This window comes from Prionailurus viverrinus, chromosome A1 (assembly GCF_022837055.1).
Source record: "Prionailurus viverrinus isolate Anna chromosome A1, UM_Priviv_1.0, whole genome shotgun sequence".
Lineage (NCBI taxonomy): Eukaryota > Metazoa > Chordata > Mammalia > Carnivora > Felidae > Prionailurus > Prionailurus viverrinus.
The window spans coordinates 115102501-115114928 of record NC_062561.1 but is presented as its reverse complement, the minus strand read 5'-3'; the positions used below and the strand labels follow the sequence as shown (position 1 = coordinate 115114928).

The 12428-nt window shown below is 39.6% G+C and overlaps 1 pseudogene; it reads right to left on the bottom strand.

Annotated features, from left to right (window-relative positions):
- Positions 1 to 889: 889 nt before the first annotated feature.
- Positions 890 to 1569, bottom strand: LOC125164271 (high mobility group protein B1-like; annotated as a pseudogene).
- Between the last annotated feature and the right edge of the window lie 10859 nt (positions 1570 to 12428).

Genomic DNA, 12428 nt, shown 5'->3' with positions numbered 1-12428 from the left:
AATTAAGAGAACAATTAATTCATATAAGATGCATTAGAGGGGCACTGGGGTGGCTCATTCGGTAAACAACCAGCTCTTGATTTCTGCTCAGTTTGGTCTCGCAGTCTGTGAGTTCAAGCTCCAAGCTAGACTCTGCACTGGCTGCATGGAGCCTGCTTGGGATTCTCTCTCTTTCTGTGTACCTCCCTCAAAAATAAATATACATTACAAAAAAATAAGATGGATTAGAAACAACTGAAGATGAAAAGACTCTCATCCCCATGTATAACTACTTGATGTTGTGTGCCAAAAAGAACCTTTCTTAAATTTCCATGCTACTTTACACTCCCACACTGTACTCAGCAAAGGTAGTGGCTGCTGAAAATGCCACTAGGACAAGACTAGGTAAAGATACTTTTGATAGTGTTTTAACTATACAAAAGAAGATACTGTACAGTTTATTTATTTTTAGAGATAGCACGCAAGCCATGGAGAGGGGCAGAGGAAGAGAGAGAGAGAGGGAGGGAGAGAGAGAACGTTAAACAAACTCCACACTCAACACAGAGGGCTGGATCCCATCACCGTGGGATCATGACCTAAGCCAAAATCAACAGTTGGATACTTAACCAGCTGAGCCACCCAGGCACCCTGAAACTGTACATTTTAATTTTTTTTAATGTTTATTTTTGAGAAAAAGAGAGAGCATGAGCAGGGGAGGGGCAGAGAGAGAAGGAGACACAGAGAGAGAGAGACAGAGCATGAGCATAAGCATGAGCAGGGGAGGGGCAGGGAGAGCTGTCAGCACAGAGCCTGATGTGGGGCTGGAACCCACTGACCACGAGATCATGACCTGAGCTTAACTGACTGAGCCACTCTGGCACCCTGAAACTGTACAGTTTAAAAACAAGTTTCATGCAGCCTTAGATTTCACCCCTTTTTTCTTCCAAATGGGTGAATTGTGTACAGGGAGTTTAAATACTTTACAGACAAGAACAAAAGTAGTACTAACGTATTCATTATCATCCTCTTCGTCCTTTCCATCTTTCTTCTCTTCCTTCTTTTTCTTGTTTTCAGCCTTGATGACTTTTTTGTTTTGCCACATAGGCTTGTTTTCATATTTTGGTATTGCAGCAATCTGATTTATGTAATTTTCCTCAGCTTAGCAGCCTTCTTTTCCTAAGACTGCTTGTGCTCTGCAGCCGTGTTACTCTACATCTCTCCCTGTTTCTTTGCAGCATCACTAATGCATAGGCCAGGGTGTTCTCCTTGGATTTGGGCCAGTACTCAAAAACAAAAAGACTGAAGGTGATTTCTTCAGTACATTGGGATCCTTGACCTTCATTTTGTTTCCCCTTTTGGAGGAATATAGGTTTTCATTTCTTTTATAACTGCCTTGTCTGTATTTGCCATATCTTCAAAGTTACCTTTCTCTTTATCACACATGGTCATCCACATCTCTGAGTGCTTTTGTAAAACTGAGAAGGTGACTGAAGCATCTGGTTGCTTCATGTGTTCCTCCTGGCAAGTTTGCACAAAGAGTACATATGATGACATTTTGCTTCTCAGCCTCTTAGGATCTTCTTTGCCCATGTTTAGTTTTTTTTTTTTTTTTTTTCCAGTGTGACACAGAGTCACACATTGCCCATCTGGTTCTTACTTGCCCTAGTCCTGTCCCTATAGAGCTCAGAGTACTGCAATGGCTGTCATTTTATGGTATGATTTTGACAATGATGTAACATTAAGTAATAGGAGACTGATAAAAGATGTTGCTGTATTATTATTATTTTTTAAGTTGGAGAAGTAAGACGTGGAATTTATTTTTAAATTAAGCTTTGTATGGGGCTTGAACTCATGACCCTGAGATCAAGAGTTATATGCCTGGGATGCCTGGATGGCTCAGACTGTGAAGTGTTTGACTTCGGCTCAGGTCATAATCTCATGGTTCCTGAGTTAGTTCCCCACATGAGGCTCTCTGCTGTCAGCACAGAGCCTACTTTGGATCCACTGTCCCCTTCTCTCTCTGCCCCTCTCCTGCTCATGCATGCACATTCTCTCTCTCCCTCAAAAATTACAAAATGAATGTTTTTTTTTAAAAGGTCACATGCTCTACCAAATGACCAGCCAGACGCCCCAAGACAGAATTGTAGTTATGATATTTTCCTAAGCATATATCCTATATGTAGATGCATAATTAATACACATTTCAGACAGTTTAGTTCAAAAAGTTTAAATAATCATTTTGTATAATTAAAATAGAACCAGATTATGATTTTAACCAATCACTTATATATAACTATTTCCTCAACAAGTGCCTTCCAAGGATTACCAGAGAGTAGGGTAACAATTCATCTTTGTTTGCCTAGGATTTTGCTGGTTGTATAACTGAAAGTTGTGCATCCTGGAGCTTTCTTAGTCCTGAGCAAAATGGAATGCTTGGTCACTCTACCAAATAGTCCTTAGGTTAGTATTTCCCAGTTATGTTTTTGTGATAAGGTACTAGTTTCAAAAGAAAATGTAAAATTCTCACTTCTTAAATTTTTAAAAATTTATTTATTTTAGTAATCTCTATATCCAACATGGGGCTCAAATTCATGACCCTGAGATCAAGAACTGCATGTTCTACTGACTGAGCCAGCCAGGCGCTTCTCAATTCTTTAATTTTAATTTATTCAAAAACAAACGAACAAATAGGTTGTAAAGCACTTTATTAACAGATTTTTAACCTGGCCTAATCTCTTCAAAAAGTCAATGTCATTATTAAACAAAAAGTGGAAATGTGGAAGAACTTCTACATTAAGAGACTAAAGAGACCTCTAAAATTAAAGCATCTAACTAAAAGCAACCAAAAGCATCCTAACCAAATCTCACGATATCGTGACTTGATCCTGGTTTTAAAAAGGGGAGTGCCTGGGTGCCTCAGTTGGTTATACATCCGACTTTGGCTCAGGTCATGATCTCATGGTTCATGAGTTTGAGCCCTGCATTGCTGTTGTCAGCTCAGAACCCGATTCAGATTGTCTGTCCCCATCTCTCTCTGCACCCCCCCCCCCCGCTTGTGTTCTCTCTTTCTGTCTCGAAAATACACACACACACACACACACACACACACACACACACGGCACCTGGGTAGTTCAGCTGGTTAAGTGTCCAACTCTTCATTCCAGCTCAGATCATGATCGCATGGTTCATGGGTTAGAGCTCCACACCAGGCTCTGCACTGGCAAGTGTGAAGCCTGCTTGGGATTCTCTTTCTCTCTCTCTCTCTGCCCAACTCCCCCCTCCCCCCCACCCAGTTTGTGCTCTCTCTCTTTCAAAATAAATAATAAATAAACTTTAGAATATATATATAAGATCCTTGGGGGCACCTAGGTGACTTAGTTGACTAAGTGTCTGGCTCTTGGTTTCGGCCTAGGTCATGATCTCATGGTTCATGTCTTTGAGCCCCACGTTGGGCTCAGTGCTGATGGTGCAGAGCCTGCTTGGGATACTCTCTCCTTCTCTTTTTGCCCCTCCCCTGCTCATGCTCTCTCTCTCTCAAAATAAATAAACTTAAAAAAAATCTTGGGGCTTCTGGGTGGTTCAGTCATTCAACTTCCAACTTCAGCTCAGGTTGTGATCTCATGGTTTTTGAGTTCAAGCCCCACATTGGGCTCTGGACTTCCAGCTCAGTGCCTGGAGCCTGCTTTGGATTCTTTATCTCCCTTTCTCTCTGCCCCTCCCCCAATTGCACTCAGTCTCAAAAATAAATAAACAACAACAACAAAAAAACTTTAAAAAATCTTTAGAGGACAATTAAGGACATTTAGCTATGGATTAAATATTAGGTGGTAATAAGGAATAATTGCTAAATTTCATAGGGTCAAAATGGTATGATCATAAAAGGAGAATGTAATTATTTTTAGATCATGCATTCTGAAATATTTAGGATAAAGTTTTTGATGTTTGCAATTTATTTTCAAATGGTTTGTCAAGAAAATATTTTTATACATTTTTGATAAAACAAAGTTAGCAAAATAATTTAACAATTATTCAGTCTAGGTGGTAGGCACCCTAGTGTTCATTGTACTGTTCTTTCAACTTTTCTGTGCTTTAAAACTATTCATAAATAAAGTTGGGGAGGGGCGCCTCGGTGGTGCAGTCAGTTAAGTGGCCGACTTCGGCTCAGGTCATGATCTCATGGTCCATGAGTTCAAGCCTCGCGTCGGGCTCTGTGCTGACAGCTCAGATCCTGGAGCCTGTTTCAGATTCTGTGTCTCCCTCTCTCTGACCCTCCTCCATTCATGCTCTGTCTCTCTCTGTCTCAAAAATAAATAAACGTTAAAAAAAAAATAAAATAAATAAATAAAGTTGGGGAAAAAGAGAGAAAAGATCTGTCATCACCATAATCTAGTAAGTTTTTCACATCATTGATAGGGAGACATTCAGATGTTACATGCCTCTTTTTTTATTTATTTAGTTTTTATTTTTTTTAATGTTTTTTTATTTTTGAGAGAGAGAGAGAGAGAGACAGAGAACAAGTGGGGCAGAGAGAGAAAGGGAGACACAGAATCCACAAAGCAGTCTGCAGTCTCTGAGCTGTCAGCACAGAGGCTGACTGAAGGCTCAAACTCCTGAACCACAAGAATGACCTGAGCCCAAGTCGGACGCTTAACCATCTGAGCCACATAGGCGCCCTAAGATGTTGTATACCTCTTGATACAAAATGAAATATACTAGTCATCTATGATGTGTTCTAGCCAAATGTAAGTACCTTAAGATTATTTTAAAGATTTTATTTTTTAACTAATCTCTACATACAGCATGGGGCTTGAACTTACAACCCTGATCAAGAGCTGCATGCTTGGGGTACCCTGGGTGGCTCAGTCGGTTAAGTATCCAACTTAGACTCAGGTCATGGTCTCATGGTTCGTGAATTCAAGCCCCACATTGGGCTCTGTGCTGACAGCTTAGAGCCTTGGGGTCTGCCTCAGATTCTGTGTCTGCCTCTCTTTCTGACCCTCCCTAGCTTGCACTCTGCCTCTCTCTCTCTCTCTCAAAAATAAACTTAAAAAAAAAAAAAAAAAGCAACTAGAGATGTACCTGGCTGGCTCATTCGGTGGAGCATGCAAGTCTTAATCTTGGAGTTGTGAGCTCAAGCCCAACATTAGGTATAGAAATTGTTTAAAAATAAAATCTTAAAAAAAAAAATGTAAGAAGCACCTAGAAAAATTTGGAAGATGGGATGTTCGGCAGGACAGCTGCCCCCATCTTCTTAACACATTGGTGTCATGAGAAAAGGGACTACTTTAGATTAAAAGAGACTTAAGATACATAATCAGAATCAATTCTTGTTTCTAGATTGGACCCTGGTTTAGACAGACAAGGGGCAAAGGATCTTTTTGAAGAGACAACTGGGAAGATTTGAATTCAGACTGAGTATTAGATGAGATGAAAATGTATTATCTTGGAAGGTAAAGATTGTTAACCCAAAAGAACACATTACAAAGCAGTATGCACAATGTGATCCTACTTTGATGAAAAAAATACATATATGCATATACATGTAGAATATGATGTGGAAGGATACACACTTATTATATATCTTATTATTATAAAATGTCTGGAAGGTGGGAAGATGCTGGTTTTTTTTTTTTTTTAATTTTTGCTTAGTTGTATTTTCAGTACAATTCCAGTTGCATTTCTCCAGTGTTCATGTTACTGCTTTTGTAATTTTTTCTAAGGTTGAGAAAGATAAACATCTTAATAGATGTCAACATTAAAATTGTTGGCAACATTTCTTTATTAATAGACTTTCTATGGGCAAGATGTTTTACAAGTTCTTAGTGCTGGCGTATATCTGAATTTTTGGATGTATTCCTCCTGAGACTAATATGCCTGCTGTATTCAAAACACCTTCAGCATCAGTGTTGGGAAGACCAACCAAAATCTTAATAACAAGGTAAGTAATAGATTGTTGTATTTTGAGCAATGGACAAGAGCACATAGGAAAAAAGCAAATTTTACAATCAGAGTCCAGTGTGACAGCTTCAGGAGGTCATTTCCACCACAAGAGATTCCTCTTGTGGAAGAGAGAGGCAGCATTGTATATGGCAGAAAAATTGCATTCTAGAAGTCAGCTCCAGTCTTCTGTTTTTTAAAAATGGGGCAGTGGGGTGAGAGAAAACAGACTAATCTGAGATGTATTTGGGAGATCGGATAGACAAAAATACATGCACATGGAAACATTTATAGTTAGCCACAGGATTCCTTAACTTTAGGTTATTATTTCATGGGCCATACTGCAAAGGGTAGCGTAAGGTGAATAGGAAAACAAGAAGACCGCCTTCTTTTTTTTTTTTTAATTTTTTTTTTAACGTTTATTTATTTTTGAGACAGAGAGAGATGGAGCATGAACGGGGGAGGGTCAGAGAGAGGGAGACACAGAATCCGAAACAGGTTCCAGGCTCTGAGCCGTCAGCACAGAGCCCGACGTGGGGCTCGAACTCACGGACCGTGAGATCATGACCTGAGCCGGCCGCTCAGTCGGCCGCTTAACCGACTGAACCACCCAGGCGCCCAAGAAGACCGCCTTCTTGTTTACTTCCTGGATCATTGGAGAAGGGAGTAGACCACTTTCTGACCAACCTTTTATGTAGTACCAGAGTACTGTGCCCATACAGGTCATCGTTAAGTGCTTTAATGCATCTCTCTCACACTGAATGATAGTGTCATATCCTTATTAATCAAGATAGATCACTTCAATTCAGTTCCTTTCTCCAGGACTCCAAGAGACCAAAGCAAGCAAGCAAGCATGTAATTCTGTTATTATTTGGAACTAAATGGTTCAGATGTTTCTTTACTTCTGTAGAAGTTTAGATACAGGATAACATCTAGAAGCTTCCCGTGCCTGTTACCAGTCTTCTTATACTTAGCCAGGAAACATGGCATAACATGTCTAACCTGGGCATATCTTCTCAGCATATGTTTGGGGGGTTTTGAAGGGTAGAATATTGCTTGAAGAAGAGAGCTCCTGGCAGTAGTGTATATGCCCTGGCAGAAGAGTGCTACAGATTACCTTGATTTGAAAGTGTCACAAATACTTTCGAGAAGTGCTTGCCTAGCTCAGAAATATTACTACTGCTTTTATGGAGCTCTTTATAAGAACTATTTAAATTAAGCTTTGACTTAATTCAGAGATGGCCCAATTCTTTGTTTGCTATTTTTCTCACTTCAGATGCTTTGCCTGGAAAGGCAAAATGCTTTTCCTTAGTCCCCTCACGAACAGCAGTCCCTATCCTAACTTTATTCCTTTCATTTTAGATCCATAATTGTTTTCCAAAAGCCCTGTCAGACTTAGGAGAAACTTTAACAGAATTTACTTCTAAAGGTAGAATCCAGTGATTTCTGGCAATTTGAGATAGTGTGAGTTAGCTTTCTCCTACCTCACCAAAGGACATGACTAAAGGAGGAGCTTTGTGGACCAGTCGTGCATGGCTTTCCTATTAAATTAGACCCTTGAGTCCACTAGACTAGGATAACTAAAGAAAATGATATTGTCTGTTCCTTTCCTGCTTGCAAGGTGACCCAAAAAGTTCTCTCCCATCCAAATCAAGGGTTGATGACATTGCTTTGATTGATACCTTTTGTCCCCAAACCAAATTGTTTTTTATAGCTCACCCCCTGCTAGCACTTTCCAAAGTGCCACTGCCATCAGCTCCAGAGGGAGCCCCTTCCTCAGGCTTCCTGGCCAGCAGCTGCACTGTGATGGCCAGTAACACCGAATGGGAGGAGAAAGCAGCTTGCAGACAAATGGGCAGCTAATCTGACCGACAGCCCCATCACTAGAACCATAAAAAACTTCTTTTTCCCCTGCCCCTCCCCCACTTGCCTCATCTGCATTTCTTAGCTGAAGTGGGTGGAATGCCTCTTGGAAGAATTATGGCTTCAATATTGTTTATCAAATCAACCTCAATTCTTTTTTTTTTCCTTTTTTCTTTCTTAAACCAATTCTGTTTATTGGGCCCAGTATTGTCAAATCACTACAGACCTTATAGATATTAAAAGGACAATAAGGGAATATTATGAATAACTTTATGCCAATAAGTTTGACAAATTAGATGAAATAGACAAAGCCCCTAAAAGACACGGATTATCAACAATGTGTCTGTCACCTGAACTATAGTTTCTAGATCCTTCTTTAAACTTTCTGTTACTACTCTCTGTGTTCAGCTTTTTATTTTGAAGCAGCCATTCAGAGCTTACTTAATTAGCATTCTCAATTCTTCTGGGATCTGGTTACTTTTCAGCACAAGTTTTATAATAGTGTGATAGAGGGGTTAAGCTATTGTATGAGAATAAGCATCTCAGGGGTTAATAAGTCTTATCTTAAGATTGTAAAACCCTGATCCTTCTGGGTGGCCTTTATGTTGAGGCCAGAATGACAGCCTCTCTGGACTTTATCTAGTCTCTGGTCCTTGCAATGTGAGAACATTTCAAGGAGTCGTTAACATATATATGTGGTTAGAGCCTCTTGCACCATAAAATGGTTAGACAAGGACCAATATAAAACAGTCAGTCTACAATGAAGCTGAGGCCTTGAAAACAAGCACATCCTTTTCAGTGGTACTTGCTTTTTTATAATGTGTCATTTAGCAAATGGACTGTGAAGAATTAGTCATGCCAGACTTCTAGCCATCTGATGACTGGCTGTAGACTAAATATCCCAGTTGAAAATCTTTAGGCTTTAAAGCTTCAGTCTTTACTTTCAAAGTTCAATTGAAATAAAATACTACATCTGATAGGACTCCCAAGTTCTAGTCTAGTTTAACTTGTTTGCACCTTTCAGAGATGCAAGTTCAGCACACAAATGGCACACTTTTATGAGTTCCTTCATGCCTCTCAGGGGTGTAAGAAAATGAAATTTTGAAACCACTGTTACCTTTGTGCTGAGAAATACAATACTAGAGTTAGGTAAAAATGTAATATTATTAAGGTATTGTCTCATCGGCCAAATCACCATGTTACATCCCCCTTTCTATTGCGAATACGATAGGTCCAAGCCTGAATTCACTATTGTGTATGGAAAGCCAGACCTTTTCTTGAGATTCCCACGGGTCTGGATACCCCTACCTGCCTTCTTCTCTCAGCTCTTTCAATAGTTACCTGACTCTCAGGGCCTGACTGTAGGCTCTCCTAAGCCACCTGGCTGGCCTTTTCCCTGGACTCCACACCCTTGCATCTTCTTTTACTTTTCTTACTGTCACAGCTCCATTCTTAAAGTCTCTTCATTTTTTTCTTGATCATCATTTCCTTTTATCTTTACCAGTGAGTTTGGTATTCCTGACCTCAACATAAGCTGCTATAAAGGTTTGGGTTTGTTGGTTAAATCTCAATAAAACTGAAAAAGATAAAGATTTTTTGAAGTTATGAAGCACATCACAGACTAAAGTACTTAAAAACATTATGCTGTCATACTTTGTTACTGTTCTAGTTGGCCTGGGGACTCAAGTTGAATAGACACTGCCCATGATGAAAATAGGTTTCCTTCTTCCATTGAGTAGCTAGGTTTGACGTTCATTCTATTTTGTGACAACAAGTATTTGTTGAGTATCTCATGTATACCTAATGCGTTAAAAATAGTATCATATTTGTTGGTCTGGTATTCAGAGCTCTCACACACTGGCCAGTGCTTGTCTTTCCAACTTTATCACACCAGAACTTGCCCTTATGAACACTGCTCTAGCTAGAGTGGTCTAGTGGCTCGTTCCTAATTGTGTTCATTTGCTGAAGCCAGTCTCTTCCTTTACTCCTGCATCCCCACATCACAAATACTGGATGACTCTCCTACTCTTTTATGGTTATGCAATTCCTAGTTTAGAAGGCAATTTCCTAGAATTTTTCTCTAAAATATGCTTGCTGGGGCGCCTGGGTGGCGCAGTCGGTTAAGCGTCCGACTTCAGCCAGGTCACGATCTCGCGGTCCGTGAGTTTGAGCCCCGCGTCAGGCTCAGGGCTGATGGCTAAGAGCCTGGAGCCTGTTTCTGATTCTGTGTCTCCCTCTCTCTCTGCCCCTCCCCCGTTCATGCTCTGTCTCTCTCTGTCCCAAAAATAAATAAACGTTGAAAAAAAAATTAAAAAAAAATAAAATAAAATATGCTTGCTTCTTGTGCCTGTGAAATACTCATGCTTAATTTCTGACTTCTCTGGCACTTAATAATATACTCCGTAGACATAATGTAGTGGGTAATATGGTCAAATGGTTTAGCATTTGGCTTTTGGAAATAGTAAAGCAGTTTTGTATCATAACTCCATGACTTCCTAGTTCTGTGACCATGGGAGGAGTTGCTTAATCTCTAAGACTGTTGCCTCATCTGTAAATTGAGGATAATGATAGTATTGACCTGACAGGTTGTTGTAAGAATTAAGTGTGAAATGTAAAAGCACCCAACAGTACCTTGGAGGCACAGAGTAAGCACTTAGTCAATGTTAGCTATCATTATTTGCCTCATGTATTTTATTATTGTTTTTAATTATGAATTTTTTTCTTAAGTAAACTCTAGCCCCAATATTGGGCTTGAACTCATGATCCCAAGATCAAGAGTCACATGCTCCACTAGACTGAGCCAGCCAGGTGCCCCTACCTCCTGTATTTTTAACTCATTTATATATGGATTATGTTCCCACCATTAATGGAAGAACTTTCTCCTATTACCTATTACATGCCAAACGCTATACTAAGCACTTTTATTATTTAACTCTCACAACAATCTTGAGGTTAAAATGATGGATCTCAGGGTGCTTGGATGGTTCAGTAGGTTAAGTGTCCAACTCTTGGTTTCAATTCAGGTTTGTGGGTTCGAGCCCCACATCAGGCTCCATGTTGACAATGTGGGGCCTGCTTGGGATTCACTCTTTCTCTACTCCCCTCTCCCCCACCCCCACTCTCTCTCCCTCTCTCAAAATAAATTTCTTAAGAAATTCTTAAGAAATTTCTTTAAAAAATTTCTTTTAAATGATTGGATCTAGAGGCCATATCTAGGAATTATTAGAGCTACAGTTTTTAACTTAGTTACATTTGGCTCAAAAGCCGTTCCGTGACTTCATAGTGTTTTTTTCACAGACCTAGAAAACCTTGTTTTTTTCATAGGTCCTGCTAAGTGTTGTGTACAGACCAAGTTCATTCATTTAATGGACTTATTTTGTATAAATCAGTGAAGTGGAACTTGGAGCTTTCCTACATTTATGCTATTGCTTTTGGGGGCTGGTAATCACAGTTTTGTTTCCTTTATCACAAATGAAATGCCTCCAAATCCCTTTTCATTTTCCATATTACTAAAGGCTTTCATGCCTTTATTTACATTTTTTTCTTTTTTCAACGTTTTTATTTTATTTTTGGGACAGAGAGAGACAGAGCATGAACGGGGGAGGGGCAGAGAGAGAGGGAGACACAGAATTGGAAACAGGCTCCAGGCTCCGAGCCATCAGCCCAGAGCCTGACGCGGGGCTCGAACTCACGGACCGCAAGATCGTGACCTGGCTGAAGTCGGACGCTTAACCGACTGCGCCACCCAGGCGCCCCAACATTTAACCACTACTTGTTCTTGCTTAGCTTTACCAGTGAATATTAAACTACATAATACAACCCCTTCATTTATAGTTGAAGCAGGGTAGCTAAGAGACATGCCCAAGGTCACACATCAAGCTAATGGCTGATGAGCCAGGTTCCTGGATCACATCCAGAGTGCTACTTACTATGCAAGGAGCCCCTTGAGAAGAAGCACTTTTGAAAAGACTGTTATTATAAGCTGTTAACAGCCTCCACCTGCAGTCTTTTTTGTGGCATTAATTTAACAGTAAACCTTTAAAAAATTATAATATACAAATAAGCTGCCTTCAGCGCAAAATTCAAATTATTGAAATCTAATCATAAGACCATATGTACTTGAAGAACATCTTACTATTGCTGTTTTACAGGCTATAAGCTTCTAGAAACCAAAGGGAGTTCTAATTTATTCTGTATGGCAATTGGCATGAGACATCATATGAAGGCCAGACTGTCAGGATAGAGGAACTTAGGGGCTCAGAATAGAATTTTAGAATTCTGAAAAAGTTTTGTGCATATCTAATGCATTTGAATCCAGTCCCATTCTTTTTATAGTAACGATTTTGAAGCTCAGGAAGTGATTTGCATGGCATTATAGTAAAATCTGTGGCAAAATCGGCAAAACTTTTCCAATAATGCCCAATTGCATTACTTGATTACTTGAAAATTAAAATTAAATTGTGTTGATATCACAAAAATAGCAGGAATAAATACTTTTGGAAAAATATAACCTTTAGGGAACTAAAATCAAACATTACCTTAATCTCCCTTGAAATGTGAACTGCCATATTATGTAGGCAACTTCACTGCATATACAGATTTTCCTGGCTTTTCAACAGTCCTTATGTGTTACTGGCAGAATTATTTTT